The sequence below is a fragment of the Triturus cristatus genome, chromosome 12, assembly GCF_964204655.1.
Source record: "Triturus cristatus chromosome 12, aTriCri1.1, whole genome shotgun sequence".
NCBI classification, from domain to species: domain Eukaryota; kingdom Metazoa; phylum Chordata; class Amphibia; order Caudata; family Salamandridae; genus Triturus; species Triturus cristatus.
In genome coordinates, this window is record NC_140595.1 from 420844928 (window position 1) to 420858133 (window position 13206).

Here is a 13206-nt window from a genome sequence, read left to right on the forward strand (position 1 = left end):
CATGATTTCGCCGTGTGCTCATGACGAGCCCTGCTCGTCATGAGCACACAAGGGGTTAAGAACAACTAGAGCGCTTACTGTCTTACTTATGACAAAACTATGGCACACCTGAAGCCATCTTGATTGGAATAAACTGGTAACACTTAAAACATTTAATTTAAAAAGGAACACAATAAGGGGGTTCATTTTGCCATAGAAATTATGATTAGTGCTGCAGAAAGAAAAATTATGGCACATTTTGAGTGACTTCCCAAATCCTCTTCTATTTCATTAAAAAATTCTGACATGCAGACTGAAACATGCAATTTTAATACCAGCAGCAGACTTCCGTGGTGAGCAGTAGCTTTACTACAGTGATCTAATGAGCAACTAGAGTGCTAACATTCAGAATTTATGGCAAATGTGTGACATATCTGAATACCTTCTTGATGGAATCAAAGTAAAAAACTGAAAGCATTTCCTACTGAAGAGACTGCAGTAAATGAGAAAATTAGGAAACTTCATAACAATTAAATCTCCCAAGATGGCCACCAGAGACAAAAGAGCCCAAATGTAGCCCAAATATCACCCAGATGTAGCCCAAGTATAGCCCAATGACAGAAGTGTGCAAAACACTTATTTTTTGTGTTTTTGCAGTTTTATATAGTCCAGACTTGTCAGGTATTGGAGTGCTTTACATGAGCATTGGTTACATCACACAAGAACAAATTCATTTTGATTGTAGACATAGGGAGATTAAGTGATTTGACCAGAATCACAGAATGTCGAGCTGAAGCAGAAACTCCAACCTGGTTCCCCAGTTTCAAAGTCTGCAGCTCTGGAAGTAACACCACATCCTTTCCCCTAAGTGCAACATTTAATCAAGTGGTCAACTGGATAAAAAAACATAAAGATAACAAATAATTTAAAAGTGCTTTGTCGCCATTTGAAAACTCAGAAAATATATCCTCATTTTAGTTTTTTAGAACACTAACCATAATCTTGATGCAAATAAGACACTCAAATATATGTAATTTCTAAAGGAAATGCTCTAGGTATTACAGTTTTGATTACATCAAGATGATGTCAGGCGCTCCACACTTTTGTAATAAATATAGAATGTTAGCAATCTAGTTGTTCATTAGGATACTGTTGAGAGGCAGAGGCCAGGGGCACGGACTCTGAAAACTGAAGGCAGGTAGGAGGGTGCAGAGGCAACAATTTGACCACACTGGGCAGGCAGGAAGGGCCGTGGCAGCACAACAGACTATGGAGGGCAGTGGAAAGGGGGGCAGGGGCAACAAACCAACAATACAGGACTGGCAAGAGAGGCTGTGGCAATATAATAGACCATTGCGGGCAGAAGGAAGAGGCAGTGGTAGTACAACCATACATGCCAACAGACCCGATTCAGCCAGGAAACGTCCAATGTTTTTAAGCTCATATGGGCTTTATTTGTTCTGTCTCCTGTCGACAATCTCCTCTTTTTCAATGTAACTCAAAGGGGAAAATCAATACCCCAGTTTTTTTTCCAAAATCTCCCTCTTACCAAGTTCAAAATATTTGCAAGTATGGTACTTTGGATCATGGAAGGCAGGAGGAATTGGGGTAGGGACATGGACGTGGATAACGGAGGACAGGAGGGACATGGAGAGGTGCACCAAACTAACCCTGCAGGGCAGGCATCAGGGTTTGCAGCAGCACAATACACCACACAGGGCATGCGGGACGGGAGTGCAGCACAACAATCCATAGAAAGCAATAGGGAGGGGACAGGACCATGCACTTGGACAACAGAGAACAGAGGGGAAAGAGGCAATGGTAGCTAGCTGACGATAATGGACAGACAAGAGAGAAAGCTGCAGCATAATAGACCATAAAGGGCAGGAGGAACGGATCAGGGGCATTAAAATGGAACGGACAAGCCTGGAGGGAGGGAATGGGGTTCTGCACATGGAAACAGAGGGCTGGGGGCAAGGGGGCAGGAGCAGCAAGATGACAATGGAGGTAAGGCAGGATGGGCACTAGAAGCAAGACACACCATGGAGAGCAACATTGAGACTATGATGGCATACACACAGACCATGGAGGGAAGGTGGGAGGGGGTCAGGGGCAGCTAACTGACCACACAGGGAAGGTGGGAGGGGCTGTGGCAGCACAGAAGATCATGCATGGCAAGCGGGAGGGTTAGTGGCAGCACAATGGCTATGATGGGCAAGAAGGAGGGTGCAAGGGCATGCACAAAGGACCATGGAGGATAGAAGGGAGGGTCAGGACCTGGGCACATACAAGAGAGTTCAGGGGAAGGGGCCTCACAACAGACCACACGGGGCAGGCAGGAGGAGCAGTTGCAGCACAACAGACCAGGGAGGACAGAAGGGTGTGGCAGTAAAATGGACCATGGAGGACAGGAGGAAGGGGATAGGGGCATGGCATGTGGACAGGCAAGGTGGAGGTAGAAGAGACAGGTTACAGTCATCTGACAATGCTAGGCAGGTGGGAGGGGAGTGGCAGCTCAATAGAACACTCCGAGTAGATAGGAGTGGCAGGTCCATGGAACATGGTGAGCAAAAAGGATGGAGCAGGGGCATGCACAAAGACATCGGAGGGCAGGTGGAAGGAGAATAGGGGCAGCAAGCTAAGCACAGAGGCTAAGCAGGAGGTCAATGATGGGCCATAGAATTGGGCAATGGAGGGCAGGAGGAGTGGACTGGTACATCATGCTAAATGGAGGGCAGTGGCAGCACATCAGACCATGCATGGCAGGAGGGAGGAGGCTGGTCCATGGATTCAGACAACAGAGGATAGGGAGGAGGTGGATGGGTCAGCAAGCTAACTGTTCAGAGAAGGTGGGTATGAGGAACTTTATTGTTTTTAAAATGTGTGTCTGTGCGAACTACTTAAAACATGAACAAGTATGCAGCATAATCTCACTTTTATTCAGGAAGAAGAGGACGTTTGTGACTGTGACTCCGGGCTCACTTGGCAGAAACACCCCCTGACCCTCCACCCCATCGCAAAATGTAATGCCCGTGAAAAGGGTAGGTGAACACAGTGTTATATAGAACATAGTCCTGAGAGCACGATTGAAAATTAAAACTAGATATAGTGTATGCTATAAACTATGCAACAAAAAGTGTGATATAAGATGAACCGGGCGTGAAATATAATATGCAATACATTGTGCGCAATGACAGATTCATTGGGGAGCGCGAGATAGCACAGGCACTAGCGCATGCTATGCGATATGCGCCTTGGAGTGTAATATGCACAGGGCAGTGTTGTGTAACCTAACTAGTATCTAAAGTTGTAATATGAAATATGTGCTGGGGAGTGTAACATTGCATATGCACTGTGACAAAGATATGGATCCCAGATTCTAATATGTATGACATAGCGCTGTGCGTTATAACATAGACATCGAGGAAGTCACATTAAACGGGGCAATATAACCCGTGCAAAGGCAAGTGTGGCATGACATATTCACGGGGTGGTGTTACAGTGCACATGGGCTAGAGAGTGTCATTGCATATGCACTAGCTGGTGGAATACAACAAAGAGGTGTGTGGCACTCGGCGGGCACTGGTGGGTGTAACACAGCATTGGGCTCAGCCAGGAGCGCGCTGTGACTCTCATATGAGGTTCGTCTCCTTTCCAGAGAGTAAAATAAAAAGTATTAGACATCCGGTGGTGGATGTGTGTTTTATTAACTGTGAGGGGGGTTTCTTGCATAGTTTTGGTCGAATTTTTGTCGAATTCCCTTTGAGTGGCTTGGTGTGTGTGTGTATTAAATGTGCCCGTCAATAGCTACTCATGTTTGTATAAATAAACGACAAGGGTGTCTACTTGGAGAGTACCCACCGGCGGGGGCACCGGGATTTGGCATGGTAGGGTGTCAGACAAGTCAGAGCTTCACTAGCGGTGTAAGTACATTCCACGTGGATTCATTGTATGCATAGTCGCCTTTTAATGAATATCACGCAAATCGTCATGGTGATAAATACGTACGGATTATCCAGCATGTCCTAGGTGTTTCTATAATAGTATTTTTTTTTTAAATTTAAAAAAACAATGGCCAGCCCCGGGGGATGGAGTCCCTGGGGCCATATGTGGCCTGAGGAGGGGGGCAACGCAGCTCCCCTCCTAAAGAATTTCTTTTTTTTTTTAAAAAAGGCCATGCCCCGGGGGTTGGGGTCCCTGGGGCCAATTAAGGCCTTGGGAGGGGGGCCACATGGCCCCCTTCCAATTTTTAAAAAAAAAAAAAAACATTAGGAGGCAGGCCCTGGGGGATGGGGTCCCCAGGGCCAATAAATTAGAAAAAGAAGGGGGGCCACACAGCCCCCCTTCTTAAAAAAAATTAAATAAATAAAACACCGGCATCGCACCGGAGGCCAAGCCCCCTGCTTGCAGCACTCTGCAAACGCGCCCCCTGGCAAGTTGTAAGTTGGGGAATTAATTCCCCTTCAATACTGAGGGTCCCTGAGGGCCAACTAGCCCAAAAGGTATGAAGACAGGTTCTGCGCACACGTTTAGGAGTAAACACAATGTGGTGGGACCGGAGGGTAAGGTTGAAAGTACGAAGAAGGTCTACACCAGAAATGTCTTTGTAGGTTTAATCGTGCGTATCATCAAATGAAAAAAGGAACATGAGAACAACCAGCCGACACGTGTTTCGTCAACGGGAAACAACCCGTGACTCTTCAGGGCTGGGAAGGACACAAAGAGAACAAATAAACATACAAATCATAATAAAATGGTAAAGAAACAAGAACGGTCGAATGTGGATGAACATCAGGTAGATGTCCCTCTGTAAGGAAAAGAAAACAGGAACACAAAGGAATGGCATAGTGAGAGAGTACAAACGGTCCTTGGACATGTACATGCGGAACAAACTGCGCGGCAACTATTGTGGAGGGGCCAAATCATAGTTGTAAGGCAACAGTAGGGTTATAGGGGGTAACAATAGTACCACATGCATTGGAGGTAATGCAAGGAAGACTTGATTGCCACACAGTACGTGAAAGTATCCAACAAATCATCAGTAATCAACAGTGAGAAAGCCATTCAAAAAGTGCAGAGGGATGAACGAAAACTGAGAATTTTTAGAGAAAACTGAAGCGAAAGAAACAGAAGTGAAAAATTCCAGGTAGTCGGTACAAAGGTAGAAAGGCTATGAGAGAGGAACCACAGGCAAACAGAAAAAAGGTGCAGTGACTGGTAAACATGCGTATTGCGAACGGGCACCACCACGGGTGAAATGGACTGAGAAGGCGTGGGGAGGGTAAACCACTGACAGTGAGCAATTGATAAAAAGTGAAGAAAGGGAGGTCCGCGAGAGAGGGAAACGGAAGGGTAGAGTGACAGAGAACAGTGGAAGAATCCAATATGTAAGCGACCCAAGACGCGTAACGAGTAACCGGGCACGGTACAATGCAAGTGAATGTGAACAAGAGCAATATTGAGAACGATCAAACGTGACAGGTGTGATAGAAATCTACCTGAAAAGAATAAGGATGGCAGGTAGCCGAGGCACTCTATATGAAAGTAGTGAGACCCACCTTCCCCTGGCTCTACACTCTACCCAAGGTCCATAAACAAGCCATTTTCCCTCCCGGTCGACCCATCGTGTCGGGCATAGGAGGACCCACAGAAAGATTAGCTCAATATGTTGACCTTTTTCTCAGTCCCATGGTCAGAAACCTACCATCGTACATTCAGGACACTAAACATATTCTGGGTGTCCTTGAGAACGTTGTGTGGCAACCTGATATGATCATGGCCACATTGGATGTGGTGTCTCTGTACACCTCCATAAAACCGACTCTTGGTCTTAAAGCAGTTACTCACTTCCTAGAAAATAGACCGGCTACATTGTGGCAACACACCAACATGCTCACTTCGATGATGGAAATCATCCTAAATAACAACTATTTCTTGTACGACAGACAATGGTACAAACAGATCAAAGGGGTGGCCATGGGCTCAAAATTTTCTCCATCCTTTGCCAACTTATACATGGGCACCCTAGAAGCCAACTGGATCTGGGGCCCCAATGGGGCACTATGGACTGACAACATCATATATTGGGGCCGTTACATCGACGACTGTCTCCTACTATGGTCTGGCACTCAAGACAGTCTCACTGATTTCTGCCAATATCTTAACTCCAACAATATGGATATGCGCTTCACGTGTATCTCCAGCACGAGCAGAATCAATTTTCTAGACGTAGAACTATACGTCAGCAACAACACTCTCCACAGCCGTCTTCACCGTAAAGCTACCTCCTGTAACTCCATTCTCCATGCCGAAAGCTCCCACCCCTTACATCAAATACAGGCTATTCCCTACGGAGAATTCACTAGAGCACGTAGAAATTGCAGCGAAGATTGTGAGTTTGAGGCCTGTCTCAGAGACATGAGAGGGAGATTCATCAACAGAGGCTACAAACCACGCACCCTTCAGAAGGCAGCCCAGAGAATTGGGAAGATCCCCAGAAACGCAACCTTACTTAACAGGAAGAGAACCGATTCAGAGTCCCAACCGGTCAGACTCATCACTGACTACAATGAGATTAGTACTGTCATTAGAAACAGTTTCAACAAACACTGGAACACTCTACTCAAAGACAGGACATTGAGGGAATACATCACCATCAAGCCTCAAATCACTTTCAGACGGGGGAGAACCCTCAGAAATAGACTCAGTCCCACGGTCCCACGCACCACCTTAAACACCACGTGGCTCACTCAACATACCAAAGGTTTCTTCAAATGTGGCTGCTGTGGTGCATGTAAATGGGCACTTCACGGCATCAACAAGTTCACTAGTGCAGTGAATCAAAAATTTGAAATCAGGGGCAACATTAACTGCAACACGAAGTACGTTGTTTACATCCTGGAATGCACGTGTAAAAAACAGTACGTAGGAAGCACCATCAGACCGTTGAAAGAACGCATCTTTGAACATGCAAGAGCAATGCGCAATGGAGATGCCAGATCTCCTATGGCCATACACGTGATGTCTTGCCCGACCCAGGGCACTCTGAAGAAACTTACCTTTTTTGGAATAGACACTACACCACCGAATGTCAGAGGTGGTAACCGAGAACTGAAACTACGTCGCCTGGAAGCAATCTGGATCATGCGCCTTCATACCGTGCGACACGGCTTGAACATTGACCATGAGTTACAGTACTTTCTAGGTTCCTAATTCTGATTTATGCATTCCACCTTGTATCATTTTTCATCCTTGATTCTGACATGCCCCCTTTTGCTTTTTACTTTTATTTTTACTTTTGGATACTACTATATGTATGCCTGTATTTTCACTAACATGTGCCGTTTGCCTTTGTTGCATTTGATACATTGGTGCTTACTGTTTTCACTCCCCCCTTCCTGTCGTTTTACTGTTTTCCGTCTATTTACTTTACTCCATTCCCTTTTCCTGTTGTACGCCTTTCTGTAAGACCGTCCTTTTCTCGCACTACTAGCGATTTCTTGGATTTTTACTGTGCACCACCGACAATACTTTATTCCGTGCCTCTGGCGCCCTGAGTGCTTGAGTGCTTTTTTAACGTTTACCATTCTGCTACTTTGTCCCTTGCTTATTCTGGCTTGTTCCGCCACCACTTAGGACTCATCTGTTTGTTTTTTCACTCCCGTAATCGTCTTCACCCTTGTTGCCTTTATCCTCACTTCCGGTCCGCATGACTGGCCCTTCACGTTCTAGTCCTTTTATTTTTCCTTTATATTCACTTCCTGCTTCCTCCATACTGAGCGCGAGACGATTCCAGCTCGCTGCCCGGACCTCACGGTAAGCACTCCACCTCCGCCCTCCTTTCCATCCAACCCCCCCCCGTTCCCATTGACCTTCTCACACGCTCCCTTTACCTTCCGTAGATTTCTCTGTGGAGTGACTCACCCGTCATCCACACATCCCAACGGATTTACCCGCCATTTGTCCCTGCCGTTCTGTGCAAGTGACTTCTTGGTGTTCTTACTGCGCCCACGGTAAGCGACTCCCACTCGGCCTTTCTTTTGTTACTGACCGGCCTTTGCGCTTACCCCTGTACTTTTCCTTCTAGCGCCAACTCCGAAGCCTTCCACACTCCTGCATACCGCAGCCAATACGGTGATATCCTCACCTCTTTCCACCCATCAAGACTACCTTTGGCTACCTGCCATCCTTATTCTTTTCAGGTAGATTTCTATCACACCTGTCACGTTTGATCGTTCTCAATATTGCTCTTGTTCACATTCACTTGCATTGTACCGTGCCCGGTTACTCGTTACGCGTCTTGGGTCGCTTACATATTGGATTCTTCCACTGTTCTCTGTCACTCTACCCTTCCGTTTCCCTCTCTCGCGGACCTCCCTTTCTTCACTTTTTATCAATTGCTCACTGTCAGTGGTTTACCCTCCCCACGCCTTCTCAGTCCATTTCACCCGTGGTGGTGCCCGTTCGCAATACGCATGTTTACCAGTCACTGCACCTTTTTTCTGTTTGCCTGTGGTTCCCCTCTCATAGCCTTTCTACCTTTGTACCGACTACCTGGAATTTTTCACTTCTGTTTCTTTCGCTTCAGTTTTCTCTAAAAATTCTCAGTTTTCGTTCATCCCTCTGCACTTTTTGAATGGCTTTCTCACTGTTGATTACTGATGATTTGTTGGATACTTTCACGTACTGTGTGGCAATCAAGTCTTCCTTGCATTACCTCCAATGCATGTGGTACTATTGTTACCCCCTATAACCCTACTGTCGCCTTACAACTATGATTTGGCCCCTCCACAATAGTTGCCGCGCAGTTTGTTCCGCATGTACATGTCCAAGGACCGTTTGTACTCTCTCACTATGCCATTCCTTTGTGTTCCTGTTTTCTTTTCCTTACAGAGGGACATCTACCTGATGTTCATCCACATTCGACCGTTCTTGTTTCTTTACCATTTTATTATGATTTGTATGTTTATTTGTTCTCTTTGTGTCCTTCCCAGCCCTGAAGAGTCACGGGTTGTTTCCCGTTGACGAAACACGTGTCGGCTGGTTGTTCTCATGTTCCTTTTTTCATTTGATGATACGCACGATTAAACCTACAAAGACATTTCTGGTGTAGACCTTCTTCGTACTTTCAACCTTACCCTCCGGTCCCACCACATTGTGTTTACTCTTAAACGTGTGCGCAGAACCTGTCTTCATTTGTAGTGGGTGTCTCCTACACCCCAAATCGCAGGGGTTCTTTTTCTTGCCAGGGTTTGTTTTCCCCTGATCTTGCAGCACCGTACTTACCAATCCACTTTCTGACCCTTGGTGTGTTATGTTTGAGCGCCATTCTTCCTTCACCAACTAAACCCCTCACAGAACCTAATAGCCCAAAAGGTATCTCCAGTATACGCCAGGGAGCTGCGTTGCAGACAGGTGTTCTGAGGCCACGCCCCTTTTTACACCTCTCTGCAACGCAGCTCTGTGGTGCTTACTGGAGGTACCTAGTGGGCTAGTTTGACCCTGGGGACCTTCACGATTCAAGGGGACTTAATCTCCCAACTTAAAACGGCCAAAGGGCGTGTTTACACAGTGGGGAAGGGAGGGGACGGGGCCTGAGGTGACGTGTGCAAACACGCCCTGTGGCGCATTTTGCCCTATTATATACTAGGGGCTTACAGAGGAGGTCATGCTAATCACAGGGTGACCCCAACGCATAATGTTCCCTAGTGTATGTAGGTGTTTTCACTGTATTCTAAGTGTCTTTTAACATAGCACTGGCTCTAGGACTGGTTAGTCAGACTCAGTTACCACCAGTATCCGTCTGAAAAAGTTGAGGGTACAGGATGATTTTGCAACAAGGCTTCTTTCTGCTCTTCTGTTTGTTCTTTCTGCACGTTATCATTCTTCCTGCACTTTTCTTCATCTTTAAGGACTTCTGTTGCTTCTTTCTGCATTTCCTTTTTTCTTTCTGTGCATTTTTTCTTCTTTTTTCACATGTCCTATCTCTGTAGGCATAGTTAGAAATTAGCATTTAAAAAACCTTAGAAATTCACTGAAAAAAACATAGGTTTCAGGGGCCTTATAGGTAGCTGGACTTTTCACTCGTACAAAACCATTGAAATTCCCCGGTGATAGTTAGTTTAGCTAACTATAACTCGTGCGCCCGCAATGCACTGCTGATGACGTCACATATTACATTAAAAAAACAGCGTGGGGGCTACTCCCCCCTAAGCTGCATTTAAGACTGCCACCTCCCTGGAATTCAATTTAAGGCAGGGGGCTTCATGGGCCCCCACAAACCCCGGGCCCTGCCACCTACCCGGGCTACTTAAAAAAAACTCTGTGTGGGGGGCTAGAGCCCTCCAACACTGCCCCAGGGACCCCCACCTCCCCAGGGCATACTATATGCCAATACGGGGGTCCGTTGCAGACCCCAGACCCCGGGGAGCACCACCTCCCCGGGGCTATGATTGTGTTGGGAGGGGGCCACGTGTCCCCCCTCCTGAAGCCCTCCATGGCACTGCGGACCACCAACCCCCAGGGCCGGCTACAGCAATGTCCCAGGGTGCCTACCCCAGGTACATTGCAGTTTGCAATGGCAGGACGGGAGCCCTGCTCCCGCCCTGTCATCGCAAACTCCCGCTTTTCTTCATGAAAGCTAGACCAGGAAACCTGATCTCGCTTCTATGAAGCAAAGCAGATTGCTTTTGGATGAGGGGAGCTGCATGTCAGCCATCGGGAAGGTGGCCATGCGGCACCCATTTCTGTTTTTTTTTTTAAATAAAAAATGGCTCAGGCCATGGGGGATGGGGTCGCCAGGGCCGAAAACATACTAAGAGAATGGTGGCCATCCACTCCCCTTTTTAAAAAAACAAAAGAAAAGTGAAGCTGGCATCTCACTTGAGGTCTGCCCACTCCCTGCATCACTCCTGGTGTGTTCTGGGTTGGGGGATGAAGTCCCCCTGACTCCTGAGGGTCGCTGAGGGCAAATTAGCCCACCAGGTACCTCCAGTAAGCCACACACAGTGGCATTACAGAGAGGTGGTCCGAGGCCACGTCCCTTTTTACACCACTCTGCAAATGCACCTCTTGGCACACTGCTGGTGGAGTGAAGAGGTCCTCTTGTGTCCTGAGGACCTCAGGAATAAAGTGGACTTCATCCCCAAAGCAGCCTTGCACCAAGAGGTGCATTTGCAGTGTGCTGTAAAAAGGGGGCATGGCCTTGGACCACTTTCTGCAATCCAGCTGTGTGGGGCTTACTAGAGATAACAGGAGGGCTAGTTGGCCTCCAGGGACCCTGAGGAGGTAAGGGGACTTTATTCCCCAACCAAGGGCAGGCCAGGAGGTGCATTTGCAGAGTGGTGGAGAAAGGGGGTGTGGCCTGTGACCACCTCTCAGCAATCCCACTATCTGGGGCTTACTGGAGTTATCAGGTGGGCTAGTTGGCTCCTAAGGACCCTAAGGAGGCAAGGGGACTTCAATCCCCATCCAATCATCAGGGAGCGCGTTTGCAAACTGGTGGGCAAAGGGTGCATGGCCTGCTACGAGAACTTAACAATGCTGATGTGTGGTACTTACTGGAGGTAATAGAAGGGGTGGTTAGCCCCCAAAGTGGGATTGCTAAGAGAACTTTGGAGGCAATGCCCACCTTTCTCCACCACTCTGCAAACACTGGCACACTATGGGTTAGGGGTTGAATTCCAATTTACTCCTGAGGGACTTTGGGGGACAAGAAGCCCTCCTAGTACCTCATGTAAGTCCTACAAAGCGGAATTCCTGAGCGCGGGTCGGAGGCACACACCCCTTTCTCCACCACTCTGTAAATGCGACTACTAGTTAAAGAAGCACTTGCAATGTAATAGGTTTCGTACTTGCAAGAGTTAGAGCTATTGGTGTTGTAAATGTAAATGTGTTTTACTACTGTTTTTTGGAGTGGAGTGGATGTATGTTGTGTGTACTGAAATTATGTGGTATGTTATGCAGTGAAATTATGTGGATAGAAAGTATGTGGTTTTTAGTGTATAGGAATTATGTAGAGAGGGATTATGTGTTATGGAGAGTAATTTTGTGGTATGGTAGTCTGTGTTGTGAAGTGGTAACCTCAGGTTTAGTCTTCCTCATTTCCATTGTAGATAAACTATAAACCCAATGAGATAAAAAAAAGGAACCACTGAGGAGTACTTCTGGACATAGTCAGAGGTATAAGCAGGGCCACTGGAATTTTGCGACTGTTTGGCTGCACCAACTTTCGCACTATTATACATTTTCCGCATTTCCCACATAACCCATCATCTGCTGCATAATCTGCAGATTTTGTTTTTACTATAACTGCTCAATCGTTACTAAAAATACAGCGACAAGTCTTACAGCGTGGTGGAAGGCCCTTTACAAACCTAGAATTGTCACCTCTTACTTATTGCTAAATGTGGGTGTTAAATTTGTACTAATGGTGTGCAAACCACGCTTGCTTGTTTTTGTACCTCTCTTGCCTCTTTCGCATTTCTCTTGCTTCTTTCTGCTCCTTTCTACCTTTTTTTTGCACTTCTCTTCTCTCTTTCTGCACATCTCTTCCCCTTTCTGCACCTCCCTTCTTTCTGCACCTCTCTTGCCACTTTCTGTACCTCTCTTGCTTCTTTCTGCATTTCTCTTGCCTCTTTCTGCACCCTTTTCTCTCTTTCTGTGCTTCTCTTGCCTCTTTCTGCACCCTTCTTGCCTATTTCTGTACCTCTCTTGCCTCTTTCTACACTTCTCTTGCTTCTTTCTGCACATTTCTTCCTCTCTCTGCACATGTCCTACCTATATAGGCATAGTTAGAAATTAGTATTCTAAAAACCTTAGAAATTCACTGAAAAAAACAGAGGTTTCAGGGACATTATAGATAGGAATTAGTATTTTAAAAATCTTAGAAATTCACTGAAAAAACCACGGGTTTCAGGGATGGTATAGTTAGGGATTAGCATTTAAAAAACCTTAGAAATTCACTGAAAAAAACACAGGTTTCAAGGACGTTATAGTTAGGCTGACATTTCACTCGTTCAAAATCAGAGAAATGTGGCTGTTATAGCTAACTATAACTCGCGCCCCCTCGATGCACTGCTGATGACGTCCCATATTACATCACTCACGACATGGTCAGTGACATCACTGAATACATCTCAAATGACATCCCTCATGACATCACTGATGACATCATCCACTTAATCTGATGCAACTCCTCACACCCTGATATAACCTTTCATACACCCA

General features: G+C 46.4%; 1 protein-coding gene across 1 annotated transcript in view; it reads left to right on the plus strand.

The window, feature by feature from the left end:
* The window catches only part of LOC146776045 (fatty acyl-CoA hydrolase precursor, medium chain-like), a 449703-nt gene that overhangs the window by 139346 nt on the left and 297151 nt on the right, over nucleotides 1-13206 (plus strand). The window lies entirely within an intron of this gene.